This window comes from Hyla sarda, chromosome 1, assembly GCF_029499605.1.
Source record: "Hyla sarda isolate aHylSar1 chromosome 1, aHylSar1.hap1, whole genome shotgun sequence".
NCBI lineage: Eukaryota > Metazoa > Chordata > Amphibia > Anura > Hylidae > Hyla > Hyla sarda.
The window spans coordinates 304018478-304037137 of record NC_079189.1 but is presented as its reverse complement, the minus strand read 5'-3'; the positions used below and the strand labels follow the sequence as shown (position 1 = coordinate 304037137).

The following is an 18660-nucleotide window of genomic DNA, read 5'->3' as shown; positions in this document are numbered from 1 at the left end:
CTGACCAAACTTTAAAACTAAAGAATGTCTGCAAGAAGAAAAACATGTAAACAATTGAGAGTCAAACATCTTTATGAAAATGTTATTTCAATAGTTTTGAAGAATTGTGCCCTGTTCTCTCTGTCCTAGATGATCAATGCAAAAACTGACAACAAAGACACCTAGTCACTAACTTCTTGATAAACTTTGCAGATACCAATAGTACAAGCAAATACAGATAACTTTACAATATTTATTATCAGAGAAAAATGGCTCTTTACTCCCCTTTTAAACACATTTTGTCTAGAGATCCATCAGCCCAATGAGTGATTAGATTACATACTGTGTATAGAAGTCTATGAACAGATGAGGGGGGAAGAGGGAGCTGTAGAGTGAAACAGAGACAAGACAAAAAAATCTGTCTGATGACGGGGTGTGGCTTGGCGCCGTGGAAGATGGCTGCGTGAGTTGAGAGCTCCCGCTCCCTAGGGCCCTATATCAGCATTTTCTAGCAGGGACCTGGCTGTATTCCATGGGGAGGACCTCCCGCAGACATACCAAACCCTTGGCTACCCACAGGCAGACTTCTGTGCCTCCAGGTGGGGGGGGGGGGGGATAACCCGCTAACTCCGGCCCCCTCAAGCTACAGGCCCGAGCATGCCATCCGTCATTACAGGACCGGCCCACGGCCTCTGTTCCCGCTCTGCAGGACCTGCTTCTCTTCAGGGTGCCTGCTCCTCTATTTGCCCACCAGGACTCCAGAGGCCTTACTGGGGACCCCACTGCACCTGCTTACCTCTCCACCGGCACTGCCTTGCAGGGACCTGGACTGTGCAGCTGACATACCGCCAGTGGCATCTCCTGCTCTCACTTCCGGGTGGCGGTGACAGAGCCTACAGTACCTGCGCAGGACTCTCCCCTCACCCAGCATCGGGATGCAGTGAGTGACACATTGGCGCTGTAGCCTGTCGGGGCTGGATCCCTCTGTGGTGGGTTGCCCTCTCCTCCCCAGAGCCCTTCACTCCCCCAGTCCTCACAGTGGAGTGCGCCGCCATCTTGGGCTGCACTGGTGAGGGGCCCTCCTTCCCCCTCTCCAGGGCAATCTCCTGCTGGGTCTGCTGGCCCTGTGGCCCCAGATAAGGGCCCTCTACCTCTTGCTGCAGCAGGGGACTGGACCTTGCCACCTGGTCCTTCCCCCCTCCACCCTCTGTTTCCTCTGTTTCCTCAGTGTCTGGCCCCCTCAAGCTACTGCTACTGCCTAAACCCCAAAGGGCTATGTCTGCTGGCGGCTTGAATGCGGGGGCCTCTCGCTTTGCTCCCCAGAGAGGCCACTCCAGCTCCTCTGTAACTGTGGTGGAGCCTGTCCATCTGGATGAACGTCAGCCCTGGGATGCCTTCACAGAGGCGGACCTTGATCCCTCCGGGGTCGCTGCTGCCTCCCTTGTGCCACCTGACTGGAGTACACTACTATCTCAAATTCCTACCAAAGAAAACTTTCGTTCCCTCATTGCTGAAGTTAAGGATACCTGCAGAGCTGAGAGCTCCTCTCTCCTCCAGGACTTACAGCATTTCTCTGATAGGGTGGAGGGCTTGGAGGATGCTCATGATGCTACTTAAGCTTATGTTGCCCAGCTCCAGACTACCATTATCTAACAGTCGGAATTCCTCAGTGATCTCCATGACCATGTGGAAGATTTAGATAACAGAGGGAGACATAACAACATCAGGGTGCAGGGTCTCCCGGAAGCCACCCGGATGGAGGACCTCCATGTGACTTTGGAAGCCATATTCAATCTCATTTTGGGCAAACCTCCTACACACAAGATCAAGTTGGATAGGGCCCACAGGGCACTCCGCCCCAAGTCTACGGCTGGTTCCCCTAGAGACGTTATCTGCTGTGTGCATGATTTCCAGCTCAAGGAGTTAACTATAACTAAGACCCGTACTCTCAAGAACTTTGACGGAGCCTCTATCCAGCTGTACCACAATCTCTCGTGGATCATCCTGCGGGACCATCACATGCCCTATCGGAGGAATTTTCCATTTCCTTCACTGATTTGCCGGGCTTTTGCTCTGCTCTGGACTTGCTTACCCCTCAGATGGTGGACTGGGGCTTGACATCTCCCCTCCCTCCAGTATGGCAGCTTGTTCGGAACCGCCGGTCCAACCGGAGTCTGAAACCATCATCGCAGACCTTGCGTGGGGTTCCCCCTGCACCCTCTTTGATATGTTTTCTGTGAATTGTAGTTGAGGTTTGGACTCTTGTATATGGGCTTATCCCTCGGCATGGTTCTTCCCTACCTTATGATGCATAATTCCTATTTTCAGTGTAAGTATTCCTGTTTTTATGCACTAGTATTTTAGGTCACCCTAATGATTAAGTTCTATTTTTAGAACAGCATTGGGGGGGGGGGGGGGATTACGCCATCTTCGGCGGTCTCTTTTTTTGTGTTGTTCTTTCACTTCCCCCTCTGAGGCTGTGCCAATAGGTTGGTTCTTATCGATATGTTTGTTGGATCTGTTTCTCCCATTTGTCTTGGCTTCTTCTCTGGCCGGATGGTCATTGGGGCCTCATCTATGGCCTCTGGGTCATTGGTTCGTTTATTGGTGTATTCTCTGTATGTTTCTTTTGTTTGTCTTTGTTTGTTTGGTCTTGTTTTGTGGTGTTTTCTTTGGTGCTTGGTCCCCCCCCCCCCTGGTTCTTTCTTCCATTATGGTCAAGTGTGTCACTTTGAATGTAAAGGGTCTCAACCCCCCCCCCCCCCCGGGAGTTTACTGCACTGAAGGCAGATGTGGCATTTTTTCAGGAGACGCACTTTGACCATGGTGGCTCTTTCCAATTCCTACAACACTTATATCCCCAGGTTTTTCCGGCTACATCTGATGGGAAGGTTGCGGGTGTCGCTATCTTGATTTCTAGGTCATGCCCTCTACAGGTAGTTTCTTCTTTTATAGACCCTAGGGGCAGTTTGTTATAGTCGAGGGTTCCTTAGGGGGTAAGCCTTTACTTCTCTGTAATGTCTATTCTCCGAACTCCACCCAAATTCCTTTCCTTCGCAGGGTCCTAGCCAAGCTCCACAAGTATCCCCCTTCTGCGTGGCTTTTGGGTGGGGACTTTAAAGGGGTTCTCCGGTGCTTACACATCTTATCCCCTATCCAAAGGATAGGGGATAAGATGCCTGATTGTGGGAGTCCCGCCGCTGGGGACCCCCGGGATCATGCACGCGGCACCCCAGAGTGTGTTCGCTCCGGGTCTGATTACCGACGACCACAAGGCCGGCGGCGTGAGACGTCATGCCTCCGCCCCCGTGTGACGTCATGCTCCGCCCCTCAATGCAAGCCTATGGGAGGGGGCGTGATTGCTGTCACGCCCCCTCCCGTAGGCTTGCATTGAGGGTAGGAGCGTGACGTCACACGCCGCCGGCCTTGTGGTCGTCGGTAATCAGATCCGGAGCGAACACGCTCCGGGGACTGATTACAAACGGGGTGCCGCATGCATGATCACGGGGGTCCCCAGCGGCGGGACTCCCGCGATCAGGCATCTTATGCCCTATCCATTGGATAGGGGATAAGATGTGTAAGCACCGGAGAACCCCTTTAATTCAATTTTTTTTGCCCTCTATGGATCGTCAATCACTGACGGGCTCTCCTCCCTCCCCTGCTCAAATTCGTTTGACGTCGCTTTTTTGTCAACTGATTCGATCTTCCTTTTTGTTTGATCTATGGTGCATAAATCACCAGACGGATCTGTCTTTTTCTTTTTACTCTCATCCGCATTGGCTGCACACGCGTATCGATTTTTTCTTTGAGAACCTCGCAATGGTGCGCCGACGCGTCCCTGGAGCCGATTTCTTGGTCAGATCATAGTCCGGTCCTGCTTGTCTTTTCTCCTCTATCAACCTCTCCTCGTCGCTGTCATTGGCTCTCTGCTCATATCTTTGCCCTCCCGGGAGTCAATTCAAGCCTGTATCTCTGAGTATTTTACTACCAATGATGACTCTGTTGCTTCTCAGGCCATTCTGTGGGAGGCACATAAAACGGTGGTCCGAGGTCATTGTATTGCCCTGGGATCCCATCTCAAGAGAGATGCCTTGGTTCGTTCCCGGAAGCTTTGTGCTGAGATTAATAAATTGGAGGCTCCTCTTTTGGTTTCCCCTTCCCTATCGGTGTTGAGGCGATTGGTTGCGGCTCATGCTCACCTGGGTGATCTGGCTCTTCAGAAGGTTGAATGCCTTCTTCTCTATGCTAAATGGCGGTTCTATAAGAAGGGCAATAATGCCCACACTATGCTAGCCAGGCGCTTGCAAGATCGAGCTGTTGCCTAGTCTCCCTCGGTCTGACTCTTCACTATCATCCTGATACTATTTCCCATCTCTTTCTGGATTACTACTCTAAACTGTATTCTCTTCCTTCACAGCTTCCATCTGACCCGGGGGACAGTGATACTGCTTTGCGTTCTTTTTTGTCGCAATGTGATTTACCTACCCTATCGGCTGCTGATCGAGCTGTTTTAAACACTCCGATCACCTCCGAGGAGTTGGCTGAGGTTATCAAATCCTTACCTACTGGACGCTCCCCCAGTCCTGACGGCTTGACCTATCTGTACTACAAGACTTTTGCATCTCTCTTACTACCTAGGCTTGTCTCTCTGTTTAATTCTTCTATGGAGGGGATGCCACAATCTTTTGTACACTCCTTGATCACTCTTATCCCCCATGTTTGTTCAAGCTACAGGCTTCTTAGATCTGAAGCTGTTTACCAAAGTCTTAGCAGTACGCCTTTGTGGCTTCTCCCTTCCCTAATTCATAAAGATCAGGTTGGTTTTATTCCCTGCCATCAAGGGGGTGATAACACTAGACAGGTGGTGGATCTGATAGACTTGATTAACTGGCGCTCGGAACAGGCCCTGGTCCTTAGCCTTGATGCTGAAAAGGCCTTTGATAGGCTTAGTTGGCAATTTATGTTTGCTACTCCTCGGAAGTTTGGGATCACTGGACTTTTTCTGACTGCCTTGCAGGGCCTCTACTCCTCCCCTACTGCCTCTATTAAGCTCCCTCACGTGACTTCTCTGAGTTTTCCCTTGTATAATGGAACGCGACAGGGATGTCCGTTGTCTCCCTTGATCTTTGCTCTTTGTATTGAGCCGCTGGCTGCTCTGGTTCGGGGGGGACCCGGATGTCTCTGGGGTCCAGTTACATGATCGGACTTTAAGATCTGTCTGCGGACGATGTCCTCCTGACCCTCACGCGTCCTCTACTCTCCCTCCCTGCCCTGTATCGGATTTTGCACTCCTATGGGATGGTTTCGGGGTATAAGGTTAATCTTTCCAAGACTGAGGCGATGCCTTTGAATCTCCCTCCCTCTCTGTCATCTCTTTTTTGGACTGACTTTTCTTTTAAGTGGTCTCCCTTCTATGCTTCCCTGTATTCAGCTAACTTTCCTTCTCTGTTTCGAGAGCTTCAGGGTCTTCTAGAGAAGTGGCGGTCCAAATATATATTGTTTTTTGGTCACATACCGGCTGTTAAAATGACGGTCCTCCATAAATTGTTATATTTTTTTTTAGACGCTTCCGATGTGGGCCCCTCTCTCTGCTATTTGCTCCCTTCAATCTATGATCTTTCGCTTTATATGGGACCCTAGACAACATCGTTTGACGATGTCTGTCATGATGGCGGGTAGGTCCTTTGGGGGTCTGGCTGTACCAGATGTGGCAAAGTATTGTTGGACTGCCCATCTACGTCACCTGGCTGCTTGGTCCTCGTATCATGCATATAGTCGATGGAAGCTTGAGAAGCTATGGCTGGCCCCTGTTCATCCCAACTCTCTACCAATATTTGGTGAAAATGACCAATGAAAGTTATCTAATGCCATAAATAGTACTACCCCCATGTACATAGACAACCACTTATTCAGAATTTTGTTGAAAAGTTAATGACCATTTAAGGACTGGTGCAAAAGACATGCATACATCTCAACATCTAATGATCAAAAAAGTTCATGTGTGTAAGGCTTTGCTCACATCTTGTTTTTTGTCTCTGGCATCCACTACAAAGAAACTGTAACACAAATGTGAAATGGAAGCTGTTATACACGCCTAGAAGCAAAATATAGGATGGGTGGTTTGGGCAGCCACCCAGTGCCGATAAACAGCCCATATTCTGCTGCAGAAATCCAGGGATAGGTGACCCAGATCCCCAGGCAGTGACCCTTTAGTGTGAAGAAACAAATATATCAGCTCCCCGATCTGTCACCCTTCCTTGAAGCAGTAGCCAGCTTTAGACATATGGACTACAAGGGATCAGATGAAGTCACTTACATTACATCCTGGAACACATAGCATGGTGAGTTGGAGGAGGCAAGTTTATTTTTTTATTCCCCCTCCATTTTGTCCTGCAAGAGGGGCACTACGAGGGGGAGGGCATCTATTGTGAGTAGCACCATAAGGGGATCTTACTACTGTAAGCACACTACTGGAGGGGCTGTCTACTGAGAGGGAACACTATTGAAGGGGCTGTCTACTATGGGGGTGCACTATTGTAGGGGGCTGTTTACTATGAGGGGGAATTATTGGAGGGTATCAATCATGAACTAACGAAAGTGGGGGGAACTTTTGGGGCAACAGCCTCGGGGCACTACTGAGGGATAACTTATGTGTGGGGGCACAATCTATATTACTAAAGTTTGACTATAACTGCGTGAGGCACAAAAAGAGGGCATTATCACTGTTTTGGGAACTATGGATAGGACGTTTGTATTGAGGGGGATGGATACCTTTATTTTGCTTGTTTTGCTGGGTGGATGGGGATATAGGGGGACTTTATATTTATGTATGATAGTCAATTGTATGGAGGTTTGTCTTTCTTGTATCATGGGGTGAATCCTTAGCTAATATTACTTAATACACACTTCTGGTCATTATATACTTCTTGTTTTGCAATTTATTCAATTTTTTGGTCTGGTATTATGCTAAACCTTTTAATTCGGCTTGGTATTTATTGTTAGTCTTATCATGGACTATGTCTATGGATATACGCATACCCCCCTTCTTTTCTGTATGTCACATTATTCATATACCCTCTATTAACATCTATCATACATACTTCTCTCATTTTCTCTATATCTTTGTCCTTTACTATTTTATATATTCTTATACATTTTTTTTTCATATTTATCTTGATTATTTTACTATATTTATTTATTTTATTTTGTTTATTTCTCATATTTACTCTTTATACACTTTTTTATATTCATTTTCATATTTATTTTTAATCTTCTATTTCATTCTAACTATTATTGTTTATTGCTTATTATGTTTTATGTTGTCGTTAATACTATTTTTATTATACCCCTTATGTTTTTCTTATCTTCCCAGCATATTCTTATTCACATATACACTAAATAAACTTTTTTGCTTTTGCATTATTACCTGCGAACACATTTATTATTTCTTAACACTTTATTATGTATTGTACATATACACATATCTTTACTTGTATTGTCATTCTATATTTGTCACGTTTGGACAGTTTTGATGGGCAGTTTTACTTCATATAGTTCATTTGTATAGCTGATATGTCCGCGTCATCAGGCTCATTGTTCCATGTATTATTACACGCATGCGCACATACTGTGTGCGATTCCGTATGGTGGCAGCGTAGGGATTTTATGATGCGTTTCATTATACGCATGCGCCTGCGCACTGGACATATGTGATGCGTTCCATGATGCGCACCAACACACACATGCGCCTTTATGTATTTTCTTTAATATGTGTGCGAATGGAAATTGTGCTCTTATGTATCTTATTTAATACACGTGCGTAGGAGAATTGGTGCATGCGCATAACATTGATCACTATTTTGTAAGCGCTTTCCTTGATCATGTTACTTGGAGCGGATGTGACGTCTAGGCAGAAACGATCCCGACGTCTCACTACGGCTCACATGTTTGGCGTACCACTCATCTGCAAGGTATTTCTGTAATTACTATAGATATATAAAGATGCACGTACTCTGTAATTGCACAGCACCCCTGAGGAAGTCGCTAGTTGCGACGGAACGCGTGGGGTCCTTTGTGGCCCTGTCCTGACCATATTATTTTCTATCTTTGGATGTCCTCCAGTCTGACTCACCTGCCTCAACTATGGTGGTATATTGTTTGTATTGCACACTTTCAGCACCTTAATAGTCTTGCAGCTTTCTAGCCAGGTGTATTAGTGGTATTCGTATTGATGTTTATTATCAAGGAGGACTGTGCTGTATGCAGACTGAGGTTGAGTTACTATCCTTGTATTATATTTCAGGACAGGTGCCTTTAGAGGAGGGGGTTCACGGCCTCTCCTCTTTTGTTGTGCTCTGTGCCTTCATGGCCAATTTTAAATGTTTTTATTTAATAGTGTGTCTCATGATATTTAACTGTGTATTATTTGTACAATAAAGATAATTTTTGTATTTCTAAAATTATACATTTAGTGTGCTGCTATGTTTTCAGTGTAGCTTTTTTTCTCTATTTACCATTGTATTGAGGGGGGGGGGCTATTAAGATTTTTTTGTGTTTTTCTTTTATGTTGTTTTTGTTTTGTGATGTTTTTATGTTTAGTTTGCTTTTTACTCCATCATACACAACCAATGATACGGAAATAAATCATAGTTTCTGGAACCATTGCATCCAACTACCGACTACTGGGGTTTATAGATATAAGTATGTGCATGTTAACAAGGAGCAACTCTTAAGACTTATTTATGACGTTTTATACTTAACCGAGACTGGACAATTTAAAGGTGTGTGTGAGGTGGGGTTAACAGCATAAGTTCATGAGAATTGTTTACAGAGGCACAAGTTGAGAAAGAGAGGCAGCATTTGTACAAGTGGCATTAGGCCTGGTGTTGGCTGGCTGAACAGTTTATTACCACAGCTTATATGAAAATCACACCTTCTGCAAAAATGCATCTGAATTCCCAGCACTGCATAAGTGAATCAGACAAATAAGCTTGGAAACAAAAAGCATCTGCAGAAAACCACAGCTCAAGTCACCCTATGTTTTCTTTTTGAAAGAAGTGATAATTTTTTGCTAAAAGGCAAGAGGGTGTTAGAAGGGACAAGTGCCTTAAGAAACTCCATAGTTTAACCTCTTAAGGACCCAGGACGTACGGGGACGTCATCGCACCCTGGGCTTTAAGGACCCAGGACGTCCCCGTACGTCCTGGCATTTTCCGATCCCTGCCGTGCGCCGGGCAGAGATCGGAACGGCATGTCTGCTGATATCCTTCAGCAGGCATGCCGTGCAAATGCCGAGGGGGGTCCCGGGACCCCCGCATGTCGGCGATCGCCGGAGATCGCTTGCGAAATCACGCAAGCGATCTTCGGCGATTCGGGTCATTCGGGTCACTTGTGACCCGATGACCTGGAAATAAATGGTGATCGGCGGTGTACAATTACACCGCCAATCACCTGCAGTTGCTGGGGAGCGGTGACAATACTGTCACCGCCCCAGCAACGCTGCTATTGGCCGGCGATTTTCCGGCCAATAGCAGAGCAGCAGAGGAGGGGTTAACGGTCCCTTCCCGCTGCTGGACCCGCTGTTTTCGTTTAGTCAGCGAGTGCAGCAGCAGGAAGAGGACCGTTGATCCCCCCTCAGAGCTCCGGAGCCCCTCAGGAGCTGTAGAATAGGGAAAGCTGAGTGCAGGGACAGGTAGGAGCAAATAAGTAACACAGTGTAATAAAAGTTAAAAAAAAAAAAGTTAAAAAAAGTTTTTAAAAAAGTACCCCCCCCCCCCCGACCCCCTAATAGGTCCCCAAGGGTCCTATTAGGGTCTGATCCCGGACCACGGGTCATATTAGGGGTTCAGGGAGCTGCGTGTGCCACCCCCTTTTCTATTTATTTATTTATTTATTTATTTTATTTAAAAAAATCCCCCCCCCTGACCCCCTAATAGGTCCCCCAGGGTCCTATTAGGGTCTGATCCCTTACCCCGGGTCCTATTAGGGGTTCAGGGAGCTGTGTGCGCCACCCCATTTTTTTTTTTTTTTGGCCACAGCTTTTTTTTTATATTACTGTTATTACACTTTTTACACCAAGCACCACACAGTACATACTTCCCCGCCCCACCCCCGCACACACTCCCTCCCACTTACGCTTTTTTAGCCTCCGACTCCGAATCTGCCAGTGAGGACGATGAAGATCCAACTTTTTTGTGTTCTTCATCGCCCTCCTCATCATCAAGTAGTGATGATGAGTCCCCTGTACGGCGGCGGAGACGCCGCCAGGCGAGGCCACGCACCCCCCATGAGAGTGACCCAGTGGCCGACACTAGTACGAGTGGCAATGCCGCTCGTAATAGGAGTCCGGCCCCCCAGACAAGTGCAGCGGAGCCCCCTTCCGCTGACCCTGTCTGGAGCACCCCAGAGGATTATCAGCCACGGATTCCTGAGTATGTTGGCGACTCAGGAATCCGGATTGACACGGCTGGGTTCACTGATCTGGACTTTTTAAAGTTTTTTTTCAGTGACAGCCTGGTCAATCTAATGGTGGAGCAAACAAACTTGTACGCCCAGCAGTTCATTGCCCACCACCCCGATTCCTTTTTGGCCAGGTCCAATGAATGGCGTGCCATTGATGCAGCGGAAATGAGGACATTTTGGGGCATCACGCTGCATATGGGCCTGGACAAAAAACCAAGTGTCCGTCATTACTGGAGCGGGGACTTCCTATACCAGACCCCGCTTTACAGCATGGCGATGACACGGAAGCGGTACGAGGCGATTCGGAAATGCCTGCATTATGCAGATAATGAGGCATGTCCGTCCCGAGGTGATCCCACCCATGACCGGCTTTACAAAGTGAGGCTGGTCATCGATCACTTTGGGGCCAAATTTTTGGAGGCCTACGTACCGCTCAGGGACCTCTCGGTAGATGAGTCTCTCATCAGTTTTAAGGGGAGACTCATCTTCCGCCAGTATATTCCCTCAAAGCGTGCGCGGTATGGCGTGAAACTCTATAAACTCTGCGAGAGTACCTCCGGGTACACTTGCAGGTTTAGAGTATATGAGGGACGAGATTCCCGTATTGAACCCCCAGATTGTTCCCCCACTCTGGGTGTTAGCGGGAAAATCGTTTGGGACCTTATGCACCCATTGCTGGATAAGGGTTTCCACGTATACGTGGACAACATTTATACCAGCATCCCTCTGTTCAAATCCCTTTCCGCCAGATCCACGTCCGCTTGTGGGACCGTGCGGAAGAATCAGAGAGGCCTCCCTCTAAATTTTGTTAAGACGCCTATCCCCAAGGGTGAGTCCCGTGCCATGACCCATGATAACCTGTTGTTGGTCAGGTATAAGGATAAGAGGGATGTCCTTATACTCACCACTATTCATGGGAATGGCAGCACCCCTGTCCCTGTGCAAGGTACCGCGGGACCGGTCCTCAAGCCCGATTGTACTCTGGACTACAATCGGTATATGGGGGGAGTTGATCTCTCTGATCAAGTCCTCAAGCCATATAACGCCATGCGGAAAACACTGGCATGGTACAAAAAAGTTGCGGTCTACTTGGTACAGGTTGCCATGTACAACGCTTTTGTACTATCCCAGTACGCTGGCAACACAGGGACATTCCTCCAGTACCAAGAAGAAGTCCTAAGGTTCCTGATCTTTGCTGACGGGGAAAGAGCAGGCCGGACTTCCCAAGGGTCTGGAGTTATAGGCGCCAGGATCGTCCCAGGCCAACACTTTCCAGGTGAGCTCCCCCACAGTGGAAAGAAGGGGCGATCCCAGAAAAAATGCAGAGTGTGTTACAGGAGGGGGATTCGGAGGGACACCAGGTACCAATGTGACACTTGCCCAGATAATCCGGGCCTCTGCATAGGCTGCTTCAGGGAGTATCACACTTCCATGGAGCCCTAAATTTTCCCTTTTCATTTGAATTTTCCATAATTTGACCAATGTACCAAGTCCAGAGTACATTCTAAAACCCCCATAAGTCACTAAATTGCCCCAAAAAAACTGGAAAAAAAAACAAAAAACTGATAAGACCTCTGGGGGTATTTTTTCAAAAATGGGTCATAGGTCACTGAGTCACTATCATCGGGGACTTTTTATGTTGCCTCAAATGCGCAGCGCTCTCTCTCCACCTGAGCGGGGTGCGCATTTGAGGCAACAGGTTAGGGATGGCCACACACATCACATTCCCAGAATGATGACTCCGAGCATAGGGTTTGGGGCGGGCATATTTTTTTTAGTTTTGGCTATGCTCTGGGTCATCATTCTGGGAACATATCCTGTTTTATTATTTTATGATTTATAGTTTTCTGGCCCACTGTACCCCATATTACGGGCCTCTGTACCCCACCTGTCTACCCCAGTTACGGCCCGTTGTCCCCCATAGTGTTCCCCTATTTTAGGGCTCAGTGCTCCCCCCCCCATTAATGCTCCTTGAGGGGGGATCCCACATCCTGGCTGCTATAATAAGCTCAAGGCCCCTGACTGACTTCCCACTCCAAGACCTGGTGTGCACCCGCGGAGCAAAAATCATAAAAAATTAAGGTATGTCCTTATTCCAAAGAAATGTATTTACAAATTTTGGGGTGTTTTTTCTGCTATTAACCCTTGTAAAAATGTAAAATTTGGGGGAAAACCCACATTTTAAAGAAATTTTTATTTTTTTTATTTTACATATGCAAAAGTCGTGAAACCCGTGTGGGGTATTAAGGCTTACTTTACCCCTTGTTACGTTCCTCAAGGGGTTTAGTTTCCAAAATGTGATGCCATGTGTTTTTTTTTGCTGTCCTGGCACCATAGGGGCTTCCCAAATGCGACATGTCCCCCCCATTTCAGCAAAGTTTGCAAATGTGACTCCTTCTCTTCTGAGCATTGTGGCACTCCTGCAGTGCACTTGACGTCCACTTATGGGGTACCTCCATACTCAGAAGAGATGGGGTTACAAATGTTGGGGGGTATTTTCTGCTATTAACCCTTGCAAAAATGTGAAATTTAGGGGGAAACACATTTTAGTGAAAAAAAAATAAAAACATTTTACATATGGAAAAGTCGTGAAACCCCTGTGGGGTATTAGGGCTCGCTTAATTCCTTGTTACGTTCCTCAAGGGGTCTAGTTTCCAAAATGGTATGCCATGTGGGGTTATTTTGTTGTTCTGGCACCATAGGGGCTTCCTAAATGCGACATGCCCCCCTAGCAAAATTTGCTCTCAAAAAGCCAAATATTACTCCTCCTCTTCTGAGCATTGTAGTTCGCCCGTAGTGCACTTAAGGGGAACTTATGGGGTACCTCCATATTCAGAAGAGATGGGGTTACAAATTTTGGGGGGTATTTACTGCTATTAACCCTTGCAAAAATGTGAAATTTGGGGGGAAACACATTTTAGTGAAAAAAAAATAAAAAAAATTTACATATGGAAAAGTCGTGAAACCCCTGTGGGGTATTAAGGCTCACTTAATTCCTTGTTACGTTCCTCGAGGGGTCTAGTTTCCAAAATGGTATGCCATGTGGGGTTATTTTGCTGTTCTGGCACCATTGGGGCTTCCTAAATGCAATATGCCCCCCAAAAACCATTTCAGAAAAACGTACTCTCCAAAATCCCCTTGTCGCTCCTTCGCTTCTGAGCCCTCTACTGCGCCCGCCGAACACTTTACATAGACATATGAGGTATGTGCTTACCCGAGAGAAATTGGGCTACAAATACAAGTATAAATTTTCTCCTTTTACCCCTTGTAAAAATTCAAAAATTGGGTCTACAAGAACATGCGAGCGTAAAAAATGAAGATTGTGAATTTTCTCCTTCACTTTGCTGCTATTCCTGTGAAACACCTAAAGGGTTAAAATGCTGACTGAATGTCATTTTGAATACTTTGGGGGTGTAGTTTTTATAATGGGGTCATTTGTGGGGCATTTCTAAGATGAAGACCCTTCAAATCCACTTCAAACCTGAATTTTGAAGCCCTTTGGTGTCTTCCAAAAGTAAAAACTCGTCAATTTTATGATGCAAATATAAAGTAGACATATTGTATATGTGAATAAAAAAAAATAATATTTGGAATATCCATTTTCCTTACAAGCAGAGAGCTTCAAAGTTAGAAAAATGCAAAATTTTCAAATTTTTCATCAAATTTTGGGATTTTTCACCAAGAAAGGATGCAAGTTACCAAAAAATGTTACCACTAAGTTAAAGTAGAATATGTCACGAAAAAACTATCTCGGAATCAGAATGATAACTAAAAGCATTCCAGAGTTATTAATGTTTAAAGTGACAGTGGTCAGATGTGCAAAAAATGGCCGGGTCCTGAGGTGTAAAATGGCTGGGTCCTTAAGGGGTTAATATAACAAATATCAGTTAAAAGATGCAGCAAGAATGCAAATTCTCAGTTGAAATACAGTTGTGCTCAAAAGTTTGCATACCATGTCAAAAATTGACAGTCAATACTATTCAATCACTTATTAAGAAATTGGAAAATTCAGAGATCTCTTGATACCAAGACAAAGTCAGGTAGACCAAGATAGATTTAAGCTAAACCTGCCAGAAGAATTGTTTAGGATACCAAGAAAAACCTAGGCTACCTCAAGAGAAATACAGGCTGTCCTGGAATAAGTTGGAGTGGATGTTTCAACAAGCACGATACGAACCATAAGCAAATAAAAATGAAGATACTCGACTGGCGTCATCAACCACAAGAGAAAAACGCACGTCGGTTCCAACTATAAGGGGGCTCTGTTAACTGGTACAGTCCTTAATGCAAAGTTACAAATGGAGGAAAAGAAAACGGCATTCACAAACTGTGGAACTTCCACTACTGGAGTAGCTTGAGAAAGAGCGTGGCAACACTTTAACCCCTTAAGGACCAAGGACGTACCGGTACGTCCTAAGTCCTTTCCCTTACTATAACGCGGGGCCACGACATCATAGCGGGTCAGGCCAGGCCTCTAACAACGGCCGGGACCCGTGGCGATCACTGCCGCGCACTATTATCCCTTTAGACGCGGCGTTCAAAGTTGAACGCCGCGTCTAAAGTGAAACCATGCCGGTTAGCTCAGGGAGCTGTTCAGGATCGCCGCGGCGAAATTGCGGCATCCCGAACAGCTGTTAGACACGAGGAGGGTCTCCTACCTTGCCTCCTGGTGTCCGATCGCCGAATGACTGCTCAGTGCCTGAGATCCAGGCATGAGCAGTCAAGCGGCAGAATCATCGATCACTGGTTTCCTATGAGAAACCAGTGATCAATGTAAAAGATCAGTGTGTGCAGTGTTATAGGTCCCTATGGGACCTATAACACTGCAAAAAAAAAAGTGAAAAAAAAAAGTGAATAAAGATCATTTAACACCTCCCCTATTAAAAGTTTGAATCACCCCCCTTTTCCCATAAAAAAAAAAAACTGTGTAAATAAAAATAAACATATGTGGTATCCCCGTGTGCGGAAATGTCCGAGATATAAAAATATATCGTTAATTAAACCGCACGGTCAATGGCGTACGCGCAAAAAAATTCCAAAGTCCAAAATAGTGTATTTTTGGTCACTTTTTATATCATGAAAAAATGAATAAAAAGTGATCAACAAGTCCGATCAATACAAAAAGGGTACCGCTAAAAACTTCAGATCACGGCTCAAAAAATGAGCCCTCAAACCGACCCATACGCGGTGAAATAGAAGTTATAGGGGTCAGAAGATTAAATTTTTTACGTATAAATTCTCCTGCATGTAGTTATGATTTTTTTCAGAAATACGACAAAATCAAAACTATATAAGTAGGGTATCATTTTAATCTATGGACCTACAGAATAAAGAGAATGTGTCATTTTTACCGAAAAATATACAGTGTAGAAACAGAAGCCCCCGAAAGTTACAAAATGGTGTTTTTTTTTTTTAAATTTTGTCTCAATGATTTTTTTTTACATTTCGCCGTAGATTTTTGGGTAAAATGACTGATGTCACTGCAAAGTAGAATTGGTGGCGCAAAAAATAAGCCATAATATGGATTTTTAGGTGCAAAATTTAAAGGGTTATGATTTTTTAAAGGTAAGGAGGAAAAAACGAAAGTGCAAAAACGGAAAACCTCCTGGTCCTTAAGGGGTTAAACAGCTATCGCTGATTGCAACTTCCCTGTCTGTCTCCACACAGCTCCCTGCTGCAGTTTTATGTATGCATAGAACACATTAAAGAAATAAAAAGGTCCATAGTTGGTGAGTGCTGTTTCTATTTCCTCCATATAACTATACAACACGAACCATACTTGAACAAAAATGAGCTTCATGGTTGAATTGCCAGAAAGAAGCTTCTACTGCGCCAATACCACAAAAAAAGCCCAGTTACAATATGCTTGACAACAGCTTGACACATCTCACAGCTTCTGGCATACTGTAATTTGAAGTGACAAGGCAAAAATAGAGCTTTATGGTCACAAACATAAGGGCTATATTTGGAGAGGGATCAACAAGGCCTCTAGTGAAAAGAATTTCAACCCCACAGTGAAGGTTGTGGTTACTGATTTTAGTGGGTTGTGATCTCTAAAAGGCACAGAAAATCTTGTGAAAATTGACGGCAGGATGAATACAGTATCTAATCCGAAAATACTGGCAGACAATTCGCATTCTTCTGCATGAACGCTGTGCATCGGACTCTCTTGGACTTTCCAGTATGGCAATGACCCTAAGCATAAGACCAAGTCAACTCTCCAGTGGCTATTGCAGAAAAAGGTGAATGTTCTGGAGTGACCATCCAAGTCTTCTGACCGGGGATATCTCAAATGTGCAGTTCATGCAAGATGACCAAAGATTTTGAATGACTTGGAGGCATTTTTTCAAGATTAATGGGAATCTATACCACTGCAAGAATTCAGGGCCTCAGAAACCATTATTACAAAAGACTGCACGCTTCCATTGATGCTAAAAGGGGCACAGTATTAACCTTTATATAGGTATGCCCTTGCGACCTGGTACTTAAAGACCGAGAGCGCACCTGTACACCCTGGTCCCGTTAACAGGGTTTAAACCCATGAGCGGAGAACTGTTTAAACCCAGTGGCACCGGCGATAGGGCCGAAGTTGATCGCGGCAATGGAAATTATCGGGACATCCGCGGTGACATCGCAGGTCCCGATCAGCTGAGTGGAGGGCCCTTACCTGCCTCCTCGCCATACAATTGATCTTCTGCTGCTCCTAGCCAGCTATGCAGGCTAGAGCAGCAGAGTGCCAATTACACTGATATATGCTATGCTATGGCATAACATTGATCAGTATATGCAATGAGAAAATAGCATGGTATAGCCCCCTATGAGGGCTAAAATAAAGTGTAGAAAAAAAAAGAAGGGGGGGGGGGAATAAAAGTAAATTAACCCCTTCCCTACTAAAAGTTTGACTAACCCCACTTTTCCCATTTTTTTTATAAAATGTAATAAATAATCATATGTGGTTTCACTGTGTACGTAAATATCCCAACTATTAAAATATAAGGTTAGCTAAACCGCATGGCCGATGGCATACAACAAAAAACTAAAGACCACGGCGCAAAAAATGAGCCCTCATATACCCCCATATGCGGAAAAATAAAACAGTTACAGGGATAAGAAGATGACAATTTTAAATATACTAATTTTGGTGCATGTAGTTATAATTTTTTTAAAGTAGTAAAATAAAATGAAACCTACATAAATTGGGTATCCTTGTAACCGTATGGACCTACAGAATAAAGATAAGAAAAAAAAATTGCACTGTGTAGAACCGGAAGCACCCAAAACTTACTAAATTGTTTTGTTTTTTTCAATTACAACCCCACAAATATATATTTTTTGGTTCTGCGGTAGATTTTGTTATGAAATGATTGATGTGATTACAAAAGTACAATTGGTGGTGCAAAAAACAATCCCTCATATGGGTCTGTAGGTGCAAAATTGAAAGGGTTATGATTTTTAGAAAGGAGGAGGAAAAAAACTAAAGTGCAAAAATGTAAATTGGCCTTGTCCATAAGGTCAAAATGGGCTAAGTCCTTAAGGGGGTTAAGGGCTAAGGCTATACAGACTTTAGAACAGGGATCACTGCAATGTTTTAAGTTGTCATGTTTTGTTTTATGATCATATCATGCTGTTATAATATAAAGCTTAATATGAATCCCATAAGAAATAAAATATATGTTTTGCCTGCTCACTTGTTAATATATGTACTATTTTTAAAGGAAACACAATTCTTATGGAAAACTTTACATAAAAATTTACATATATCAGAATACAAAAAGGAGTTCTGATGTTCCATAAAAGAATAAGGTTGTTAAATAGTCTGATTTAAGAAACTTATAAATGGCCTCTTAGGGCATTCTGCATTAATAAAGGGTTTGGAACTTCCATAAAATAAGAAGCACAAGCAAGTCTATACAAAGAAGAAAGAATGCCTTGTTTTCTTGAGGACTCATCACCATGTCAAGTTTAATTTTTATAGCAGTTGCACTGCGCCGATATTAAAGTGGTTCTCCACTGCAAAACATTTTCTTTTAAATCAACTGGTGCCAGAAAGTTAAACAGATTTGCTAATTACTTCTATTAAAAAATCCCAATCCTTCCAGTACTTATCAGCTGTAGTATAATACACAGGAATTTCCTTTTTGCCTGACCTGACATGGACAGAGTGGCCCGCAGAGAGCACTGTCGCCAGACAGAAAGGAAATTCAAAAAGAAAAGAACTTC

The 18660-nt window shown here is 44.7% G+C and overlaps 1 protein-coding gene across 4 annotated transcripts in view; it reads right to left on the bottom strand.

The window, feature by feature from the left end:
* EPS15L1 (epidermal growth factor receptor pathway substrate 15 like 1) overlaps positions 1 to 18660 on the bottom strand; it is a 247297-nt gene that overhangs the window by 14001 nt on the left and 214636 nt on the right. The window lies entirely within an intron of this gene.